Raw genomic sequence first — 24,723 nt, 5'->3', positions numbered from 1 at the left:
TTTTTTCTCTTCTTTTAAGAAAAATCCTAAGAAATAGTGAGGTGATGTAATGGTTAAAGAGATAGCATAAGAATTGATACTAGTGCTTGTCCCAATAGGAGACCATTTCACATCTGTTATTTATGATGTGAGGCACCACTGGGGACAGCTTCAGTAACTATGTACATAGTAATACCTTTAATTAGACTAAGAGAATAAATATTGTGCACAGGCTTTAGGGATTTCATAAAAGCTCTACCCCAATGGAGAGGAAATTGGTGCAACAGGAGAATGATAACAGTAACCTGGGAAGATCACAATCTAACTTCTTGTGCAGCAAGATTCTTGCGGACTTGTGGGTAAACTTAAGGTTCCTCTATGACCTTTCAGACAAAACCTTCCTGTGAACTTGGAAATTTTCAGAGTAAAATTTACTTGTCAGTCAAATGACAAATGTCAGATGACCTTCTGCTATTAGTATGCTTATATTTAAGATTAAAAACCCCTCCAAATCTCTTAGAATACTGCAGAGAATAGGTTATTAGAGCAGAAAAATATCTTTACCTAAGACTGTGCTGCCTCTCTTTGGGGCTGCACTGCCAGAGGTACAGAGCTGAAGCTTGGGGTATGAGGCTTTGAAGTTGAAGCATAACAGGCTCTTTGTTTTCTCTATTTTCCTTGCCATAAAGAGCACATAACTGCAGTGACAGAGTTCAGTGAATAGGGGCTTTACATGGCTGCCCAGTGCAACACCTGCTGGCAGCTGAGTGTGACACCCCTGCAAACCTCTACCTGTGGCACAGGAAGGGACACAGAAATCCCTTGTTTAGCCTCATGTTTTATAATAGGCAGAAATATACATGTGCTGGGTTGCATTTTTCTCCTTGAAGCCATTTTTTCCATGTGTTTCAGCCAACACAAGACCTGCAAACAGAAAGAATGATTTTCCAGTTCAGGACTTTGGAAGTAACTATGGCAATGCTACAATTGAATTGTGACATCTTTAGCTTGTGGGGCTGCTTTCAATGTTCATAGTGGTCTGCAGGCATAAGTGGACACAGTATTTTAATAATCTATGGCTGTGGATTGTGTCTTGTAGCTTGTGTCTGTTTTGAAATAGGAAGCCAATGGTTCAGTCCCCAGATTAAAAAAAAAAAGATTGTAAAATTAGAATATTTTGCACGATTGTCACAAATTAAGTCTTTCATATGAGTGCTTATTAGGGACAAGGGAACTGAGGTAACGAAAAGTGAATTGCACCTTGTGGATGCAGAATGTCTGCTTAAATAATGGAATTACAATAGCCTCTGCTATTGTGGAGAAATAAGTGAAAACACATGTATTACCAGACTGGTTTGAACTTGTGTTCTTTTTGTTCTTATCATTTGCATTCCTTGGTCCATTAACATTACTGCTTATCTTCTTACAGTACCTCTCTAAATTACTCTGTTTGTGGGATTGGTTGTTTTAGTTTAGTGTGTTGTTGGTTTTTCAGGGTTTTTTTTTTTAAGGTCTGTCCCTTGAAGAATTATAGGTTCTGCTCTTACAAAGAACATGTGTTACAGCCCTTACCAGATCTTTTTCTGACTTATTAAATGTTAATTTCCAAATGTGATGTTTGAAAAAGTGGCAAAGCTATGTATTTTCTACAAAATAGATGCTTCTGAGTCATGTTTGATATGAAGTAGTTTTTTAACATTCCAATTTTATCAAGAGTTAATAATTTATCCAGGAAAACTCCACATAAAGTGAAAATTAGTGCCCATATTTTGCTGTTTAAAATTTTATCTGAAACAGCACTTATGGCTATTGCCTGACATGCAGGCTAAAACCTTATTAAAAGCTGAGCATCTACTGCAATATTTCATTTTCTATTTAGCTTTATTAAATAGTTGAGAGCTTTCTTGGTGGGAGATGTTTTGTTAACCATAAGAAAAAATTCTATACACGTATAAATAAAACTTGGTGATGAAAAGTAGGTCAGTCCTTCAGTATGGCTTTTAGCTACATCTTAAAGATTTTTCTCTGCAGTGATTTGCTGATCCAGTTATTCTTAATATCATAATCCTTAAATTTATAATCCTCAGTGATAGTTAATGATTGCTAACATGCATAATTTTCCACATCCAGTGTCATCAGTAGCAGTGATACATTTGGTCAGATGTTTATAAGTGGTTGTCTGTTTCAGAATCTAGTTATTTAAAGTGTATCTAATTTAATTACCAAACAGTGAATACACTGCCTGCAAAAGTCACTGACCTAGAATGTTGCCTCTAAGCTTTTGAGCATGGCTGATAGTGGAATGATGTAAAATGACATGAAAGCTGAAGACATAATTGCTCATTGTGAATCTTTTTTTTCAGTAGCTAACATTATTCCAAAGATGAAAAGTGACAGTTATATATTTTTGGCAATGTTTCCCTGTAGGAAAGGAACAGGCAACCTACTTATTTTTTCTACTGTTAGGGCTGACTCAAAATTATATTCATAAGAACTTTATTTACTGACATTTTAGACTGAATTTTTGAGCAGTCTGTACCCAAGTACTAATTTAGGGCTCTTATAGTCTAGGTATGTAGTCATGAAAAATGAGCTGTTGGAGGTTTAGCCACAGAATATCACAAGATTACTTCTAGGAGCAAATGCTGTGTTTGGGGAGTTTTTAAGAAAATAAAACCCCAAAAACAATGAAGCATTCAAAATTCAGATGTTCCTTCTGAATATCTGGCTCTACAAAACTTAAAAATGCCATCTGGTGACAGCTTTACCTTCTCTCAGATTCCATCAGACTGTGTGTGTGTTGTTCCCATTGCTTGCAAATTTACACTTGTAGCTGATGGGAATTGTACATATGTGAAAGCTTGGAAAGCAGTTACTGAGCAGCCTTATTTCCAAAAGAGCTGATAAAATGTAGCAGCCAACAATCTTAAAGTGAACACAGAGTCTGAGCTCATAGTGTTCTGTGCAGCTCTGTGCTCACTTTAACAGTGGCTCTTACAGATTCTGATGATGATGAAGGTACATCAACTCTAGTCAGCTCAGGAACCCATCAGTGTTGGGGTGCCATGCAGATACCAAGTTCTTTTCTCAGCAAGTGTGGAGGGTCTGCCTTTCAGCTGTGAGTCCTCCTCTAAGAGGAGGATAGTGATGCCAGCACCTGTGAGCTCAAGTGCAGGAAGCTGCTAATGTGATCTTAATGATTTGGTATCCAAGTCAAAATTTATTTGGAGGCCTTATATATATATGTATATAAACACTTGTTACATATAACACTTTATTTGTGGTAGAAAGAAGGCAAAATAATCTGTTTTGAGAAGTACAAATAGCCCTTAAAACATGCTCTATTCTTTGTATTTTTAGTTTCAGTTCATCAAAGGATTGTACATCCTTCTGGCAAATAATTCTGTCATGAGTATCCTGAGCTAATCTGACGGTGTCCTCACAGAAAATGAATGAGATAGAAAGACTTCTGTTTTGGGAAAATATAACTCTGTTGCTCACCTAAGTAGAGAGGAGCCTCTAGTGCTAGATGCTAAGATGGGAAAGTCAGAGTCCTAAGTTCAAGCAACAAAGCCTTCTGCACAGGCATGCATGTCTCAGACTTGGATAACTCCTCAGCAATGCTCCTGAATAATTAGCTATAGACACAGCAATGCCTTAGAATCTCAATACAAGGTTTAAAGCAGAAATCCTGTTCCCATATAGATAGGAATCTTTATAAGGAGGAAGGAAATGTAATGTTTTGTTTGGTTTTGGTCTGGTTTATTTTTCTCCTGCAAGGATGAAGTGTCTTAAGTGCTTGTCTGCATCCACAAAAGGCATTGATGGGATGAGTGGTGTAGCAATGGAGAGATGAAAGAAGGGGAGGTTTTTTGTTTGGTTGGTTTTGTTTTTAGAATTCACTCTTAACAGTCAGTTTGTGGTATTCACTTTGCGCAGACCTGTGGTTTGGTTATCTCACTCTTGATACGTGTCATCTAGTTCCAGAAGGCACTTCCAGTCAGCACTTACCAGCATTTGTACGTGTACCTGCATTGCCTAAATTGTGCAGAACATAAATCATGTCTTGTGAAGGCTGATACACATCTGAAGTCCATATGTAGCTCTAGGCCAGAGAGGGATGCCAATAAGCACCCAAAATAAAGAAGCCCCTGGGTATTGTGACAGGAGGTATTTTAAAAGATGTGATAATGTTTTGCTTGGATTTTTTTTTCTCAAATGTAACCAACGAGTGCTTACTTTTCTAGCTCTGTGTCAAAATAATGGGAAATGATGGAAATGCACAATGTGAAGGGAGAGAGAGGAAACAGGCTGCCATTGCCTCAAATATATACACTTGTGCTGTGGGAGCCATTGCCAGCCAAAAATAAGCTGTGAGCTCTTTCCCACCCACATAGCTCGAGCTTTATGAAACTGAGGAGACTGTCATGTGGTGGCAAAGGCCAGATTATCATAATGTGGGTGACATATTTCTGCCCAAAAATACTCTCCTGCCTGTTGTGTTCTGAAGCTCCTTATTTGTACCTGCAAAGCAGTAATCTGCACCAATGGACTAGTGAAGTATCCAAGTGCTGTTTGTGTGGGGCACCCACAGTTTGTCTGTGGGCAGAAATGCTCTCTCTGTAGGTGGAAATGTGTTTTTTCAAGTACATGTTATTTTGTTTCTCCTCTTCCTCCTCCCCCGAGAGTGACATCTACCTCTGCATTTTTCCCTTAGTGTAGGATGTGTAGGACTGTACTTCTTTTGCAGTTCTCTTGTGTGTTGGCTTACCAAATCCTCAGCTTGTACAAACTGGCATAATTTCACTGAAACTGATAAAGTATGTTGACTCCAAAACCAGCAGAGAATCTGAATTCATTAGGTAGCAGACCATGATCCACATGAACTTCTGGAACAATCTCTTGTAATTGTTTTGGGGATGTACAGAGATATTCCTGGAGAGTCTACAAAGATTTCTTTTAAGCTGTGCTGTAGGCCACAGCTGGCTGCTGTCTATAAAGTAATGTCTTTTTTTTCTCCTGCTGTCTCCTACAATTATATCCTGAATGTCTCTCCAAGTTCCTTTAGTTTAGTTATCCCTCTAGCAGTTTGTGGCCTCCCTGAAGCGTGTTCACTGTCCCTGTCTGTGGGAGAGCCTAATTTCATCATGTCTATCAGTCTGGTAACCAGCAGCTTATTGATACTGATGAACTGGATGGCATTTAGATGTAAATCTATTGTCATGAACTCGAGGCTTACCATGGCTCATTACTTTGAGGCAAGCAGAGTAATTAGCATGGGGTGTACTCTGTGATAATTAGGAATGTTTTACACATCAGATGGTGATGTTGACTTTTGAGGGCAACCACCTGGACTCAACTCTCACTAACTAAAACAAATATTTTTGTATTTCTTTTCGTTTCAGTGTTTCAAAATGCCTGTGGTAAAATGCTTTAACTGTTTAATCACTAAATAATAGATCCATGCAATCAATTAGCTGAATAGTATGATTAGTTGGACAAGTTGCTGGTACCCAGAGGTGACACAGAGAAATGCTGTTTATGTGTATTGTCATTTCTCTTGAGTGCAAAGTGAAACTTGCACTATCTTGAAAGCCAGGCACAAGTTGCTTTCCAGCTCTCTCTCCTCTTTACCTGACCTGATATTTGAACCTTCTAAACACTAGTATCAAAGATTTGTGGTATCTGGTCCATTTTTGATATTTTTTTAATCATAAAGAGTAGTGTGATATTTCTAGTGGAGAAAATAATGATTATTAAAAAAACAATCACAAAAAACCCCACCAAACAAAACACAACCCAGAAATTTATGTCATCAGGTCTCATTATAATCTTTGTGAACTTGTTAAATTAAAGCTGATTTGTTAAAACATCATAAATTTTAGGGCTATTTTGAAAGCAGCTGTATTTCATGAAGCAGAATCAGGAAAGATAAAAATATGTACTGTGGACCTATATTCTGTCTGCAGAACTTGGAGGCTTATTTCTGATTTATGTTGAAATACAGACAGTTTCTGTTCGAAATCATGGCTTGTGTGGATTAGTTTCTGTACCTGAAGCTATCCCTAAATTTCTGGTGTTAGTTCATATCCAAACCTAGGAGGAGGAGGGTATTTTCATTTTTAGTGGCAATGTGAAGGCAGTCTCATAAGAAGATGTAGAAGCTGGGCATTTCTGTCAGATTTCATAAGAGTTATATTTGAAAGCTGTGCAATTTGAAGACTTACCCTGTTTGCTCCTCAGATCATAATTGCTAAACTCAAACATAAACCTTCTGTTATGTGTATTTGTCAGACATATTTGTATTCAGTGTGTGATTACTGGTTGTTATGAAGTGAAGGCTCTTCCACAGCCATGGAAATACTGAGCTTGTAAATACCCTTTAGGTGCAGACAGCAGGAAAAGTTAATCATTATGCTTCTGCTGCCTCTTTTTTAGTTTTTATGCCTAAAATAATATGGGAGAAATGCAGTACAATGGAAAGTTTAATTTTTTTAAATTAAATCATGATAGGCTTCTGCTTGTATTCTAAGTTCATCCTTGCTTCTATATGTTACCATGTAATTTCTGACACTAATTTTCAAAATATTAGTGATTTGGGGAGGGTGGGGGGGGAGGAGGAGCTATATTGTGAAAAAAAAAAAAAAACCCTCTTAAAAAAAATTGCAAGTGGTGCATTTCAAGGGGATGAAATAATCTAGTTTAAACTAGGAAAGAACTTGTGGACACTGTATCTATGGAATAATGTTAGATGAATTTAAATGTGTTAACTGTGTGGTGCCATTACAAATGCTTTTTTTGGCTGAAAAGGATCAGTGATTTCTTGTAAAATAAAGAGACATCAGATTATTTCAGCTAGCCCTGGCTGGGCCCTTTGGAATGTGGTCTAAGTTTCTGGCACTTGCACTTAAAGAGGATGTATAGGAAGAAAAATAAAAAGTGAAGTTCAAACAAAATAATGCAAACCTAAATAAAAGAGAATGCAAATGTGAATGTAAAAATTATTATGTAATGGGTGTAACCATGCAAGTGCTAGGAAAAATAATTGGTTACAACTGTAACTCTGGCAAGGAACAAAGATATACGTTAATAGGAAAAAAAAAAGGTGGTTGGCAAGAAAACCAGTATTTACATGAGATAAAAGTCAGGATTGCAGGAGCATTCTTTTTTTTTTTTTTTTTTTTTTATTTTCCCAGAAAGACATGGCTGGAGTCTAAAATTGTCTAGGTACTGCTTCTATTTCTAGAAGCAGTATTATTCAACTATAAATGACTTCTATATTTAACTCTTTAACTTACTGTGCCACTTCACCATCTGTAAAGCAAGAGATGTTAATGCAGTGGTGTCAGCTGTGCCAAAAAGCAAGTCTATCATATTCATCCTGCCATGTCCTGAATATCACAGACTATTTCTATCACAGAAATTCTTTGACTTGTGGTTTTAGAGGTATAACCAAGTGTGTTTCTGTACTTGCTAAGCAGAAGTTATAGAATTGATACAGAAGCTGTTGGGTTGGATGTTTTAAATCATCTTATGCCAGGGAGAAAAAAAGAACTTGGAGGTAATTAAAAATCCCAACAACTCCAAACCTCATAACAAGCCCTTAGTACCACCTCTGCTGTACTCAAGCACGATGATGGGCATGCTGGGGAGCAGCAATCTCTCATGGATGGGAAGTGCATTCCCCCTCCTCTTCCTCCACTGCGGTACAAGCAGTGCTCCTATTACGTCAAGGTCCATTGCATTTACTGCAACTTTGATATGCTTGACCTAAAAATATTGCTGTGAGTGAATTATTTACAATGACAATGAGGAGCAATTTTCTAGAGTGTTTCTATGGCCTGTGGGCATTGTACTGAGTACATATGTATGTTATTAACAAAACCCATGAAAATTACCATGAAACCTTTCCACAGTATATCACAGTTATCATCACCAAATTGGGATTGTTCTGTGGCTTTTGAGCATAAGGAAACATATGTGGAAGCCAACATTTCCTGTGGGGTGTGGAATAATGGTATTGTTTTCCAGTGAATTTTAAGTAATTAGTCTGTAGAGGTTGATTTCAGGTTGTATGAATTACTACATATCTGTGCACTAAGGAGACATTTTTCCATTTCTGTATGAAAACACGGTGTAACTAAAATCACTGATAAATTCCCATGCTAGTAACCATTAAAAAGACAACTGCCACGGATTCTTCTCTTCAGAAACCAGTAAAAACTTGCAGTCAAGGTGGAAATATTTTATATTTGCAATATTTTATATTTGCCTTGACCTAGGCTATCTGTGCCTAGGTCAATGATGGCTGCGGTTTCTGCACCCTGGCTTAGTAGGGTATGAATAACTCTTCTTCCATTAGTGAGTGTATGGAACAAAATGATGATTGAAAAAAATCAGAAGAGATGTGTGTTTTGAGGGAAAGTACTGCCTTAAAAAAGGATGCAACATTATCTTTTTCTTGCAGTGGAGTCTGTCCCTCCTCAATGCTAATCATTCAGGCATTATCAGTTAGCAGAGAAAACATATATACAGAAACCACTCATGTTCCAGAACATTAGTTCTTCCCAGTGTTGAGAAATTCCAGGTTCTTCTGTTTTGATAAGTATTTTCTCTGTTAAAGGCACATAACACATCTATAACAAGCATTAATAAGTGTTTTGCAAAATGAAAAGCTGGTTTTTAACTTTCAGTAAAGAACTTTGTTTTGTAGCAAAAACGTACTAGTCACAACTTAATTTGAAATTTTCTCCTTTTAGACAGAATGTATACCTCTGAGTCTTGCTTTTAATACGATCTTTATCTCCCTGCAATATCTAAGTCTGTAGTAATTCAAATTCCCATTTTTGTAGAAATGGATAAACATAAAGATACAGGCTTATCTCTGAACAGTGTTGCTGAGAAATCTTATATCCATAGCAACTCTTCCTTTTAATACTTTACTCTTCTGTCTCTGACCAGGATAGTATTCAGTGAGCAACAGACCATGTGGATTCTTCTCCAGAAATATTGGAGTGAAAAAAGATAATCTTTCCAAACACCAATTTTAAATAATGTCCAAATAATTTCAGGATTTATTTTGCTAGTGTGGTTATGTTTTTTGAGGAACTGGGGGAAGAATCTATAAATGTTAGTTTCACATGTGACAGAGGACTGATCTCTTTCATGATTGAACTGCTGAAATGCATTCCTACCATTTAATTAGACTGATAACAGTTCAAGAAGGGGCTAGAGATGTATTGTCCCATGATAGCCTTGACACTTTTCTGCTGTTCAGTTCCTACACAGTGAAACATGGGTAAACCAAGTAAGCTTAGTACACAAGATTAATTGTGTGACTAATGGAATCTTTGTAAATAATCAGACTAAAGTACTGTTTATAAACATTACCATAATAAGAAGAATGAAATGAGTGATATGATGATATGCTGTGAGTTTGTAAGCAATTCCTGCTGCAGAGTGTTTGAGTTGCATTGAGTCCAAAGGCTGAACTTACCTTGGATGATTGCATGAAGTGAGAAATGTAGACTGGTTCTTTTGTGTGTCTGACCAGGCTAATAAAGGGTTACAAAGAATTAAGGACACAATGTGAGCTTATTTACACTTTATTTTCTTACTGCAAAACTCAGAGTGTGACATAGGTACTCAGTTTACAGTAACTTTAAAATTTAACTGCTTTTCCATTATTATTTCTGGATAAACATTTCTTTGTCATCTTTCAGATCCCTAAAAATAGCAAATGCAATAGTATTTGTGTTCTTAAAATCAGTTTATTGTAAAATTAATTAATATTTTTTGATGTAACATTTTTATCCATAACTCTTAAATCCCATTTGTTCCCAGTTGTATTTGTCATTACAAGTATAGAATAAACTTTTGAACCCTTCAACAATTCCTAGTTAAATGGCAATTAAGTATTCTTTCTTCTTATGTCAGCATCCTTAGAAATGGATATACAGAGCTTCCTGTCCTGTTATTTTTTTCTGCATACATACTAAATAAGAATTTTCACATTTTCAATGGTACTGAACCCTGTGAGGACGATACTCCAGAAAAAGGGTTTTTTTTTCTAGTCAGCTAAGTTAAACACACTCAAAACCAAGCAAGCAAAAAGTGGATACCCCCAACTATTTTTCTGACCAAAAAACTGTAGCTTATAAGTGTTTGCTTCTCACTATTGCCTTCAGAGCTGCTGCTCCTCTCAACAGCAACTGTACATTGTGGGGCCACAGTTGCATTCATTGTTCAGTGAGCTTGTCCACATAGTTAAACCCACCGACAGCAATGAATGTTGATTGTGACCTTTTTATAAAGCTTGGCAGGGTGAGGGAGAAACATCATGTGATGGTTAGGTTGCTATCTTCGGTGTTAAGGCCTGAAAGCATGAAGTAAGGAGGAGGATGGTTAGCTGGAGGGTACAATCAACGGTCGATGGTTTTCACTTTAATTCCAAACTCACCGACAGCGTTGAATGTTCACTGAAGCAACCACTACAACAGAACTCCATTGACTTGACTGCATCCTCAAATGTCTGAAAGTAGGGGGGGAAAATCAAAATTCACACAGTGATTTTAATTATACAGATGATGCAACTTGAATCATTTTTCTCTTACCGACACCAACACCCTTCTCTGCCGATCACGTTTCAGTCTTTCTGCAAGGAGCTGGCAGTTTCCCAGACTTCTTTCTATGAAAAGAAAATATGTTTCTCTTACTCAGGCTTTAAAAATAAAGGTTAGAAATCCAGGCACGAGTGGATTAATGTTGTCTGTTATTTCACAAGACTGAACTTCACGGTAAAACAAAACATGAGATCCCATAAATGAACAGAGCTGGCTAAGAGTTTTAGAAGTTAGTGTTGCCAATTTGAGATTGCTCAATTGAGAAAAATTTCTTCTATTGACATGGTTCAATTGGATTAAAACTTGTTTAGGATTGATGAAAAATAATTTTTCTTTAAAGAAGGCTTAATTTTTCAAAAAACATCTCAGAGACAGTAGGGCTTTTTTCCTTACAAATTTCACATGTAAAGAACCTGTTGTGATAGTTTTCAGGAGGAAAAAAGGTGACTGTATATCAAGGCTTGACCTATATTTATTTTAATTTTTTATTGTCTCAGCATGTTGTGCGCATCCAGCTGATAATGACAGAGTAAAGTCCTTATTCTTACAAATTTCCACAGTAACACAGCACTTTTTCCTAATCTTCTGAGCTTTCCAACTCAATTGTCCTAATTATAAATAAAAATAAATCATACTTAAAAATTAAGGTTGTAGGTTTTGTGTTGCAGAAGAGTTTTAGGGGCTGAATAAGAAGGCAAAACTCAGTAATCCAGAAATTTTACCTTATTTTCATTTGTGAGCAGAGTTCTTATGCAGGTGTTCTTGAAGCTCAGCTTGTCAGAATTCTTTTCTGCTAGGTCCACTCTTCAGTGTGCTGAAATGATGTGACTGATTCATTGACTTACAAGAGTTGCAGTTTGTCTGTTTACCTTATCCTTTGCTTAAAGAAGCCCTCTGCTCTCTCTCTTCCATCTGTTGTTATTTCTAAGGCTTTATAAATGTTTGGGGTTTTGCCTGTACTTGTGTTAGGGGAACCCACACTTAAGGACTGGAGTTGATCAGTGTGCTGCCCGAGCCTATTTTGTAAACAAACACTATGACGAGGACTTGGTCCTAACTGTTTCTTTCAATGAGTTGCTCTGCATGTAGAGGTATTTATTGCATTATTTGATTCAACAGTATTTTCCATCTAATGCTAAATTAAAAGAAAAAGTCATTAATATAGCCTACTGGAGAACTAGACCAGAACAGAATCAACTATTATGGTGGATTAGATGTGTTTTGTTTATGAAGGCCACTTTGATTATGAATATACCTAAATCAAATACATTTTAATGAAGTGTGGCAGCCCACCTTTCTTTCCCAATACAGCAGCACAGGATATTTGCTGCCAATATTTTAGCTGTTATTATTTTTATTTCTCCATTTATTTGTACTGAAATTTCTAAGGCATAATTCCATGGATGTCAGGAGAAGACCTCTGCACACTGGCATGAGTGATGAGAGAATAAGGCTCTCCAACTCAGTCTTATGTGCATCTGTTCAACTTTGTTCTAGCCAAATGAATAACTTTATAGTTTAGGGTTGCTCATGTTTAAGATCTGCCCTATTATAAGCTTGTTTTCTGTTCTCAATTCCTTTCAGTACTCATGCTCTTATTCGCTGCTTCCATCTGTCACTTCATATTTCAGTATGGGGACTTGCCTGGCTGATGTCTGGCAATTGGGATGGGGTACAGGGAAGGAGAGGAGCTGTGTAGAGCTTGTGGCTGGGTGGATTACATCTTCGAAGGAATTACTTTCACAGGTGGTTATTAATGCCTCCCCACCCCCTATCATGGAAAACCTCAGTATTTCCTTGGTGATCTAGCCTGAGAAATGGACTGAAACTTCTAAGTAAAAAAGGTATTTCTGGGTTCCAGCCCTGATTCCTGATGTGGGCAGGTTATGCAGGGTAAATATGCTTTCATTTTCTTTCGTCTGGTTTTCATTTTTTTAAAATCTCTTATTGGGCTTAGGTAGCTGTTACAAATGCCAGCTTTATTTTAAATTTTATTTCAAATCTGCAGGCTTATGTGAGCATTCAGATTGGATGTATTTTTTTTTTTTTTATTTAAGGTTAGTAGGTCATAAATAAACCAAAGCACTTTCCTTGCTTTGAGCAATAGGGTCATGATGTACATGAAATATCGCTTTAAAAAAACTGCAACCTAACGTGAATTGACAGAGGTACATGAGGAAGTAGTTCATCATGTCGCTGCAAAGGCCATGGGGATTTGGACTGCTAGAGCTGCCTGTCTTAGGAATAGATTAGATATCTTGTCTGATGACCTGTACTTAATTTAAGTGACTGCCTTTGCAAGTCCTTCCAGAGGGCAACTGTGTGAAGTAGAGCATCTCATCTTCAGTCTTCAGTCCTTTTCCTCCTCCTGATGGCCTGACCTAAATTGAAGATATGGTTGTTGTGCTTGCACAAATAGACAATTATTTCAATACTATGTGAGCTGCATCTTCAGTTCTAATTAATTACCTTTTCCATTTTGACCTTGCTATGTTGAATCAAAAGACCAACATTCCAACTTCATTGTAGTGGTTAATGCTGGGAAGCTGTTATACAATGCACTCATGTTAACAACTGTCTTATGTAAAACAGAGGCAAAAGCTCCCTCTCCATGCATAGAAATGGTGGAGCTGTCAAGTACTATTCTGCCCTGCTTATTGCCCCACCTTTTTCTTTCTCCCTCTTCTCTCACCCACACAAATGCTAGATGAGTTATGAAAGATGTCAGCCAGATGGAAGTCTGGCTTGCAGGCCACTTCAAACAGCTGCCTTAGAACACTTACCAGTCTTTCTGCTGGTACAGCAGGGAGATTGCTTAGAATCAAATACTTAGGTGAATACAAAGAACTCAGCCTGGGGCTCTTGTAGCTTTAGGTACTTTTTCTAATGGTTCATTAAAACAATCTATGTGTACTGGTTAAAATACTAAGTTAGCAACTTTATGAGGTAGATACTTCACATGGTTTACAGCACCATTTTTCTTTTCCTGACATGGAACTGTTTTTTGGTGGAAGGTGGAGTTAAAACTTTCTGAAGCCAAATACTCATTTGTATGAAAGGAAGACAATCGAACAGCGTTCATACTGATACTGCAAAGTTATCTATGGATGCAGTTGTTGGCTACTTCCACCTCCTATTTGCCCTCTCCCACAGTCTGTCAACAGACTTCCAGTTAAACACTTGGGGACAGGAAGAAATGCAATGTGTGGATGTGTTTTTTTTAATTGTCTTGCAAAAATGCATTCCAGTGGCAGCATCTAAAAATGGCAGAGGCACACTTGGGATCAGATTCTCAGCTAGAGTAAACTGACGCAGCTCCATTGACATCAGTGGCATCTGGGTTTACACCAGCTGATACCTGGATGCTCATCTGGAAAAAAGTGAATTAGAATGATCAGTTATTGGTTCTTGTTTTTTCAATTTTTTGTGTTGTGTTCATCATTTTTATTAAACCTTTCGAAAATGACAAATTTTCATGTTGTATTGACATTTTACTTTCAATAAATCAGCAGTAATACTAAATCTCAGTAAGTATTGACACTGCTGTGCTTCCACTGAAAGGAATTAAATCCAGTTGACTGTAGTTATTAGAAATTCAATTTGTTCTTAGATGACTTTGAGATATATGCTGAAAGTAAAGAATCTGTGCAGCTATCAAGAGGACAAAATGGAAAGTATTTGTTTCTTCTGTGATCTAAAAAACTGCAAGAACAGAATCAAATAACAATCACTGTAATCTAAGACTCTGACTGTGTTCTACAGACACTAACTGCAGTTGTTTCTGCAGTGTGTTGGAGTGTAGCATCAGCTCCTAATTACTGTTGCAGTAAATCTAAGGCTAATGTTTTTCAAGAAATCCAACCACAGAATCACCATGTTTTCATGTTGCCTTAGACCTATGGAAACAACTCTGTTAACATCTGCTAAAAAAAAAAAAAGTTTGAGGGAGTATTACTGGAGTACAGCCATCTCTAGGGAAGAGTAGCAGCTGCATAACATCTTGAAGAACTAGTGCATGCCAGCCTGAGACAGGAGCAAAAAATGGTGATTGCTGTGTTTAAATTCTGCATTCTACAAGGCTGCTTTTTTGTAAATTCCTGGTTCTTACTCATAGAATAAGAGGGTGGAAAAACAGAAAACACTTTGAGATTAAATATGTCCACAAAACTGGTTTTTAAACTAAATCAAAACTTGCTTGACATGAATAGCCATCAGAGAGTGATCTGAAGTTCACTGTCTTATCAGAGTGCTGATGGCCCAGAAACTGTGACATCTCCAAACATGCTGCTTTGTGTGTTTGCAGGCTTTGACCAAGTTTTTGAGTAAGTTTGCTGTCCAAAAATTGACTGCGCTCTTGAAATGATACCCATCAGCTAATATTACATGTTTACAACACAGGCTATGAGGTGGGATACTGATTAGCCTAGCTAATTTAGGAACAGAACAAATGTGAGAAGCAGCAGTAATATTAGTTCAATCAAATATTTGATTGCACTTCCAGAAATAATTTAATTGCAGAGCTCAGAACTATTCTTTGCCCATTAGAATTTTACCTGATTAGTATTTTGTTACATCTTGATACTAAAGAAACTTCCAAGCCCATATTTAATGTGAAAGTATGCACAGTAATATTGGCTTTTTGCTTACTGTTTAGATTTATTACGTCTCAATCAATATAAATTTTTACTCTTACGTAACAAATCATAGTTACACTCATGTTCTAAACAGACTTTTGTATCTGCCCGTTTGAGTCTGACTGCAATTTATTACTTCATGTTGTTAGTCCTGTTTGGCATTGTAAGCACTTTTCCAGCATATGGGATTCAGGCCCTGGCTCTCTGAGATTTGCTTTTTATTTAAAGCCAAGAAATTGGTAAATAAATTCTAATACTGCCTGCAACTTCCCAGTCTCATGGATCACAATTCTCTACTCTTTGTTACTGGAACACATTACTATTTATGGAAGATATGCACATATTTCAGTGTCCATAAATCATATGCCAACATCTGTTCTTTAGATCAGTAGATGGAGTATGGTAACTGGTTCTTACATTAATAGCCATGAAGTAATGCTCACCTATTGTTGTTATACTTTAATATTTTAGCAAATATTTCAGAAATTTAACTTTTCAGGCAATATTAATCAAAACAGTAGAAATTGCAAGCATAGTCTGGCATTGATTTAGCTCTGTGTAGCCTGTACCTGAAAAATGCCAAGTGAAAGTTGTAAGATAGAGGATAAATATTCACAGCAACATGATCAACCTGGCTAAAACTCAAAAGGTTCTGTTAGTAATTCTCTCTGCACTCATTGCTGCCTTTGAAGAGAATTTCTTTCCCTCCCCCTTCCTGTGATAGCTTTAAACAGGCACCCTTTTCTTATTTGATGAATCTGTACTGTGTGTAGTGGTCTACATTGTTGTCTTAGTAGTATGATCTATTTCCCACGTGATTCTGCAGGCAAGGTTCTAAGACAAATAACTGTGAAGCTGTACTCTGAAAACATATGGTGAGTGTGGAAACCAGGGCTGTGTATGAGGCAAAATGTAAGAGGTGGGAAAGACAATATTGTAGAAGAGGATGGGCACAGGATGGAAGGCAGAGGATAAGAGTTCTCTTATTCTTTCTTCAATCTCAGTGTTAGGATTTTTGGATAAAGTGATTTCAGTTGAAAAGAGAAGTCTTCAGCATCTATCCTGTTTAGCATTTATGTCAAGCCTTTTTTTGGTTGTCATATATACTGTGGATACATTGGTTGTTTTTCAACATCTCCTTTGTGTTTGTATTCTTTTTCAGGAACAGAGACTTGATACTTTGAGACTAGTGATATAAATGTCAGCATAGTTGAATTTTCAGAGGAAGAACATATGTATAAAAATAGAGAGCAAAACCATTCTATATTTTTACAAGTTGAGTCCTACTGTAGTCAGCCATAGTTTTTTTTTCTGCAGAAAATGAACTTGCTTTTAAGTTGCCCACTAGTCTTGGTATAAAATCTCCCAAACTACTTCAGAATGAAATCATAACCCCCTTTTAGGATTTCTGGAGTACTTCAGTACCACTTGCATGTTGTCTTTTATGTTCTTCACAGTGAATATGTGAAATAGATACATATAGCAAAACATGCTTGTGGGCTTTCAAAACCTTTTGTTTAATTTTTGCTTCTGATTTTTAAAATAATTTTCTAGAATTTTCTATAAAAGGTGCTGTGAGAGTAGGTTTGCTTAAGAGATCCTCTATGTGTCCATCTCCTGCCAGCGCAGAGTGTGATAGCAATTGGCTTTAGTATCCCATCCCCCTCTTCATTCTGTGTTGCCATAGGAATGGTCTGCAAGAATTACCAAATTCAAATAATTATGGTCCTGCTGCACAAAGTTTCTTTTGATCAAGAGCAAGTCATTTGAACCCTGATGTTTAGTGGGTAATACTTACAGCCTCATAAAATGTAGTGATGGCTGATATCTCATAGTGCTTTGAACATGTGAAGTGCTATATAAACAATATAGGGCTATTGCACACAACTCAGGCTATTAGCATCTGAGGCACAGTGCCCCAGGCCCTTGGAGGGGAAGTCACGTCTTCACTGGAAAAGAGGCACCTTTTTGAGTTTTGTCTGCTTCCAGATTAGGGATCAGGAGCTCTCGAGGTAGTGAAGTGATATGAAAGGCTTGTTTTTTCAAATACTGTGTCTACTACTCTGCACTGGATTCTAACAATTAGAACAGTGATTCTAAAAATGTGTGGATGGTAAATTATTGCCTGGTTGCATTATTTCCTCTGCTGTAATTGCATTTTGGCATTTCTGCATTTTTTTCCTTTGTGAAATTTCAGTATGCTAATCTATTTCTTACTAACATCCTTGGTATTCTTCATGTCTTATTTAAAACAGATGAGAAATTATGCTTCATCTTTGCTCCCAAAAACATCACCATACTTTACAGAATTTAGACCACAAATGCACTTTGAGAATGTGTAGAACACTCCATGAGTGTTGGTGTGTACATGTTGGTGAAGCCTTGTTCTTAAGGCAGCAATTCAAGTTAAGAAAATAGGTCAGGAGTATTTGCTACACAGCTGATACTAGAGCCTGTTAGAGCTGAAGGTACTGCTCAGATGGGAACAGTTTTCCCAGGATTGATGGAATTGCCTGAATTGCTTTGTTTTGACTCTTTTCCACAGTTTGCACTCTCTGATCAACAAGGGCTTCTGCTTAGGACCCACAAGAGGCACCTCTCCTTGCAATCACTACAACACAAAGTCTGGGGCAGTAGAAAGGCTCATGACTATCTTCAGGGAGAAGAGGAAATTCCTTGAAGTCTTTTTATGCCAGTCATTGCTCCAGTTTGAAAACAAAGCAATTCTTGGTCCAGAGTTGGCAAAACATTCTTTTTGCTTTTTGATGGTGTAACTTCTTTTCACCAGTAGAGACTATTCTAAAGGATTGCATTTTTCTGCTTGGTTGTTGTGTGGCTTTTTTAATGTCTCAGGCTAAGCTCTTAGGCATGTTAAATGATGTAAACAAGTTTTGGATTTTTGTTACTGTTATCTAGGAGCAGCCATTCAAAACAAATATGCTATTGACTCAACTCTAAAAAGCTCTGAACACAGAATAAGCTCAGACTTTGAAGGACTGGGCACACAGTTTAAATATTTAGCATAGCAAAACCCATTGCAGTACAATTAGTTGTACAGGATCCAATGATTTACAGCACGAATGTGAAGCATAATCCCATGTATTCAGGGAGCAAATGTCTAGTTCACTGTTTTCTGGTGGCTCTTTTTTTATCAAGATCAACACACACAAACACAAAATACCTTTTACTGCTCTGACAGAGACTTTTTAAAGAAATACATATTCTTCTAAAGAAATAAATAGATACAAATTACCAGAACTGTTCTAAATGCCTTCTCTTTATTATTGAAAAATGTCATAGCCTTTAATGGTTTGTAATCTGCCTGTGTCTTTGTGGCTTTCTCAGCATCCTCCTCCTTGTCCTTGTTGAGCTCAGCTATCCTTTGAAAAGCTTTTTGCTCCAGTGACCACTTTAAACTTTCTATTGACAAAATAAAGCTGGATTCCTAATTTATTTTTCCAACAGAAGGTGTGAGTTGAAAGTGGTCATTGGCCCAAAAACCTATCATTAAGACAAACTTGATTTTAGTGGGAAGGGGGAGTGATGTCTGGTTTCCTTTTCTCTGTCCTTCAATTCCCTCCTCCCAGAGTCCCAAATAAACAGCAGTTCCTGCATCTTTCCCTGAAGTCTTCTTTTTTCAAACTCACAGCAGCAAGGTTTCCCTTTTTTGCAGCCTTTTTCTGCAGCAAGGAAAGGTAGGCCAGGAAACTGCATTTGAGTCCTCAACTTGAATTGGATGTGAATCCAAATTCTGTCTTTTAAAACTGTGGGAAGACTGACTGGGAGATTGGCAATGAAGTAAATGAGTGAATGGGATGAGGGAAAGCATCTACAGCCAAACAAGTTAATAAATGAAACCATTCTCTTTGCTTCATGTGCACTTGTGTAGCTTAAAAGTACATGCAGGCATACCTACAGACAGTTTATTGTGAAAAAAGAAAGGGAAATATATCTTTGTTTTGGAGATTTAAACAGCTCAGGGCATCTGTAGCACCCAGAAGCCTCAAACATTATCTCAAAATGTGTTTTTCAACCGCAGGGTCTTGCCTTTCTGCAGTACCCAACACATTTAAATACAAATTCTGAAATGAATTAGTAGATTCAGGAGTAAGTGGATGGCATTTTACACAGCCAGGACTTTCTGTAAAAGTCTCAAGAGATCCCCTATCACCATTGTGGTAACCACTTCTAATCACAAATCATAATCTGAACAATCATAGGTGATACTGGCTATTCTGAAGAGTTTTGTTTCTGCATCAATACCTCCCTGGATTTATAAACCATTCTTGTGTCAGTGACTGCTCTTTTCTTGCTAAAGGTAATCAGGGAGCTTGAGGCTCACAGATTATATTTTCTCTGCTGTTCATAGGTGTTCTATTTGCATCTTTATTTAGAAATATCTGGATGAAATTCCATCTGGAGGGAAGTTCCATCCCTTAAGCCCTATACTCTGAACACCTAAAGCAGAGACATTGTGCTGGCTCTTAGCAGATAGGGTGAATTTCATTCTTACTGAATACTACCCAGGTGCTAAAAAGCTATGGCTGAAAGTGCTGGGTTAAAAGCACGAGTCAGCTAGGTGCATAAATATTACATGGCTGTATCTTTAATGGGTTCCTGTCATAGACTTGCTTTTGTTTAAAGATTTCCATAACCCTGCTGATTTATTGCATCTTTTCTAGAAGTATGCTGTTAGCAGAAAACTCAGTTGAAGCACTTTCAATCATGTTGGAGGATCATTATACTTTCACTTGAATAACTAATTAGTTGCAAGAAATTAACCACTGCTGTTTAGCACAAAAACACTTTCAAGAAGGGCTTTCATTTTTGTTGTGGAAAATGACCTCAGGCACTTGAAGAGGTGGGGCAGAAAGGAGAAATAATGATCCTGCTGTCTTTTAATATAACTTTTGTTTTCAATTCCACCCAATAACTAGCAGGCAGCATAGCTGTCTGAATAAGGCACTGCACTTGGACTTTGAATAAATGTGTTCTGATCTTTCTGATCCCATGGATCTGACAGCTGACTTCAACCTATTGATTGAGACTGGTTTAAGGTTCTAAAAGCTGTCACTGAAGGCTTGGGAGATGGAGTACAAGACTGAGGAATAAATAAATTAGTGAATAGGATGGAAGGAAGAATAGACTATGAGCAAAGAAAGGTACAACCAGTCTCATGTTTCTGAAACTTAATTTTCTTGTTGTGAAATGCAGAATTTTTGTTTTTCTTGGCACATGAGGGTTCCTGTCTTGAACTCAGTATTATTGTCACATGGTGTTCACAGCACTAGTAATGTCAAACACAATGAGGTGAGGAAGGAGAACAACCAGCTACAATACTTAGGGATTCACCATACTTGTGTGGTAAAAACGGGGAGGAATTTGAAGACAAATGATATCTGATATCTAGATTCTTCTCTAATGTAAAATTCATTTAACAAGCCTATAAAAGTAGCAGATCCTAGACACTTTTTTTGTCTAGCATTGCAATTTTGCCTATTATTAGAGAAATATATATATATATAATTGATCTTAATTTATAAACTAAAAGCATGATAGGATGCACATACAAATTGGTTACCTTCTTTTGGTCTTCTCCTCTGTCTAGGAGGAGAATTCTTCAGATATTTGATAAAAACAAGAAGTATTGGCCAGTAAGGTGAGGACAAGGGAGAAAGGGGGAGTTTATTGCTATTTTTTGCTCTCCTTCCTTTTCTCTAAGCACACTTGCAAGATTAGAAAGTTGTCTTTGATATGTGTATCTGAGATGTGATATGAAAATGCTGGGAATTATTCAGCGCCAAAAGGGAGTGGGCTGCTCATGACAAACTCCACCTGAATATAAAATATAAAGGTTCCTATAACGCTTTAAGCACTTTCACTGTCCCCTCTGTTTTTTGCCTTTTTTTCCATCTTGAAGCAGCTATTTTGGGTACTTTAATGTTAGGATTAGAATCTCATTGAGCTCTTTATGATTATATTGGATTATCTGCACAATGTGTCTTCTGAAAATATTTACATAAATGTAGTACATTCTGGTGGCTACGTGTTTGGTTTGGTTTTTGTTTTGTTTTGTGATTTTGGTTTTTTGTTTGTTTGGTTTGGGGTTTTATTGGATTTTTTTGGCTAAATTTGCAACATTTTGGTACATGAGAATGCAGGAGCCAGAGGTTTGCATATCTGCATATCAGGAAATCTAACCTTTAGCTTTCTAGAGAATTCTCTACCTGGCTTTTTAAAACAATACATTACCCTGAAATTACATGCAGGGAATTTCAAAAGGACAAGGGATTAAAAAAATTTTCCTTCCTTGACACTCAGGGGAATTTCTTCTGAAAATCCCAGTGCTTTTCTTTCGTGCATCACTGAAGACTGAAATCTGAGTGTAGGAATATCACAGAAATCTGTTAAATTCCTTGCAGTTTGTCTCTCAAGTGAACAGCGTGCAATAGCCCAAAATGTTTTTAGTTCAAAACATGGTGAGAGTGTGGTGCTAAAACCCAAAGCTGTGGGTTCAGTCCCCTATGGGTTGTTCACTCAAGTAGGACTTGATGATCCTTGTGGGTTTCCCTTCCAACCCAGAATATTCTGAGATGTAAAAACTTATTCTTAGTAGCAATCACAGCTGAATAACATAGAACTCAATAGAAACCCATTAAGAGACATCCAAGTCAGATGTTAATGACAAATGTCTCAATTTCCCTTTCCCCTCTGAGCATGTTCTCTGCTTTGCTCTTATTATCTCACTTTGCTTTGCTTGCTCTTTCATTTTGATCTGTATCTGTTTAGTGAGTATAAAATGTCTTCAAATAACGGGTGCTGACTTTGAGGGTAGTTTCAAATTTTGGTTCAGACTTCTACCTGTGGTTCTGATTGGGTGCATTTGAGTTCTTAGATCTAAATCTTGAAATTCCTTTCCACTTGGATACTCTAATTCATGCCATACCAAATACTGGCTAAATAATCTTCAATCATCACATGTCCCTATATCATGAAAAATATATGGTCCTTCTTAGTCTTGTGTAACCAAAAGAATTGGAAAATGTGGAGTCTAAAACCCCACCATATCTAGGGCAAAGAGAACATAAGACTCTTCTTTAAATAAAAAAAACTCTGAAATACTTTAGATAGCTACGCCTCTCTTGCATTTACACTTCAGTTATACAATAATATCACAAAACCAGAGCTGATCATGAATGAATCAACAGCAGAATAGTCCTAGACCTCTTTACTGAGAAACTGCCCTTACTGAATATGTTACAACCCTGAGGGAGAGAAATATTACTTTAAGTGGATTATAGGAAAAAGCATGTAACTATGTTCCATTTTTCCATCTAGGAAACTCCTATGTATTACTTGTGTGTAAATGTAGCTAATTTTCTATTTTCAGTAGCTGTGGTCACATGCAGTTGGAAAGACGAAGTGAGAAAGTGGGTTGGGCCTGTAATGCATTTGAGAATCCTTGCTTTTATTGGGCCTATGCCAAGTAAACCAAATGTGTGGGGATTAGCTCCTGAAGCACATTGCAGGTGATTTCAGGCAAATGGAAAGAAAGTTACGCTGTGGGAATTGGAGAAAAGTTCTGTATTGGAGAGACTGTGCTTGCTGATCTGATAAAGTCCAGAAACATTTTTTTTACCTCCTTTTTCTCTGCCATTTTCTCCTCTACTGAGAATATAAACCAACCTTATTTGTCTTCCTTTCTAGTTTACCAAAGTGTTAGTCTGTAATCATGTCCTCATGCTGACAAGTAAATGTTTTTCTGCAAAATTTTCCAGAGCACAAGCATCCAAAGGCTGTATATCTCATCATTTAATGAATTTTGATGTTCAGCACAAAACATGTCTGCTTTTCTCAAATGGTCAGAAGTTCTCTGTACAGAGCTGGTGGTGGGGGGGAGAGGTTTGAAGTTTTTAGTGTTCAAAACCCCTTAAAGTACAGTGAATGAATATAAATCCACTGCCTTATGGTTACAAAGAATCGGAATTTTGCAGTTCCTGAGTGGAATTAGGAATAGTTCCACTGGTCAAAACAAATCTGTACTTTTCAGATTATGCCATATCTCATGAAAATGAACAATTAATAGTCTTGCTTGCATTATGGCTTCTTTTTGTCTAATGATTTCATATTTGTTATAGATATTTGGCAGACTTGCATAGTCAGAAGCTGAATGATGAGCAGAGTCTGCCTTCTCTTGGCTTTGGTATTCTGCCCAGGATTTTTACCTCACAGTCTTTATTTGGAGAAGAAATAAAAAAAAGAGTAGCTCTTAAGCCCCAAAACTACTTTATTTCTTATTCTTTCTTGTGCTGTCTTGAGCATTTGTATAGCACTAGTATCAATTATTCAATCAGTGTCTTTGAAAAGCACCTACTAGGCTGCCAGATTCCTGTTGCAGAAAAGCTAGATGGTGCCAGAAATCAGTCACTCTGCTAAATATTGCTGCTGGCTCCACTCCCTGTCTCTCAGAGTCGGTAGAAGTCTAATCTTCTGTTCTTCTGTGAAAAGATGGCAGCATGTAAAAATGCCATGTGAAGTTGCTGTTATGTAACAAATGTTTTGCCATCCTGCATGGTTAAGGAGTTAAACTGGTCTCTGGTCTTAAAAGCATTCCATGTAACAGAAGATACCCACATTTTATGTTCAGCTGATGTGGTATTTGTCATTTAGTTCTTCACTTGCCAGACCTTTAGCTCTGTGAATTTAGAAATTCCTCTGTATTAAAGAACTGGTTTGCTTGCAGTCAAGTCTAAGCAAGGCAGATGTCACGCTGCCTTGCACGTGCACAGAACACCACCCAGCAGAGTTCCTATAAAGCAGTTCAGCTACCCTCAGCATTCACCACCCAAGATGATGCTTGTGCACAGTTGCCGTGCTGAAAATTAAAATGGTGTAATATTAAAACTATCTCAGAAAAAGTAATGCTGATAGCAAATTGGCAAAAAAATATGTTCATAATTGCAAATTTATCTTTGTGTCATTTCCAGTTTTTATAGAATCCAGGGGCCTTTCTAGAAATTCTAAGAGCCATTTGTTTGTATAAGAAGAAATAGAGTTAATTTTTCAATCACACTAAAGATATATAGATTGTTTTAAATGCCTACTAGAATCTATCATAGCAAAATTAGCCTGCTGTAGGACTGATCAAACTGCTGTATTTCGTCTTAAATGTGTTCCACAGCTGAGTTAAGGTGCTAAATTAGCATGCAGTACCAAAATAAAAATCTGAATGGTTAAAGCAGCCCATTCAGTGCTTGTCTCACCATGGAGGAGCCCAAAGCCACTGGCCACAACATATCTGCCACACAACTTCTCTGTTGCTTGGGCCAGTCTGGAGCTGAGCTCCCCTCTCAGAAGTGCCCCGTTGGCCTCGCTTCAGTGTGTCTTTGCACAGCAGGCTGACAGTGTGTACAGTTCCCTTTCCCTCTGCTTTCTGCTCCTCTGAGCAGGCATTAGAGCAAATCCTAAACATGAGGGAAAATATTGTT

At 37.3% G+C, this 24,723-nt stretch overlaps 1 long non-coding RNA gene across 5 annotated transcripts in view; it reads right to left on the bottom strand.

The window, feature by feature from the left end:
- Positions 1–9,568: 9,568 nt before the first annotated feature.
- The window catches only part of LOC108961767 (uncharacterized), a 61,769-nt gene continuing 46,614 nt past the window's right edge, over positions 9,569–24,723 (bottom strand). For 2 of the 5 annotated variants that reach the window (XR_001990129.3, XR_007778145.1), the window contains exons 4-7: positions 11,324–13,971; positions 10,593–10,666; positions 10,439–10,510; positions 9,569–10,354 (exon numbers count right to left, since the gene is read on the bottom strand). This is a non-coding gene — a long non-coding RNA (uncharacterized LOC108961767). The remainder of the gene's footprint in view (positions 10,355–10,438; positions 10,511–10,592; positions 10,667–11,323; positions 13,972–24,723) is intronic. The other 3 variants (XR_007778146.1, XR_007778147.1, XR_007778148.1) reach the window with 3 other exon arrangements.

This window comes from Serinus canaria, chromosome 8, assembly GCF_022539315.1.
Source record: "Serinus canaria isolate serCan28SL12 chromosome 8, serCan2020, whole genome shotgun sequence".
Taxonomy (NCBI): domain Eukaryota; kingdom Metazoa; phylum Chordata; class Aves; order Passeriformes; family Fringillidae; genus Serinus; species Serinus canaria.
Note: the sequence above shows the minus strand (reverse complement) of the source record. Positions and strands in the feature narration are given on the sequence as shown.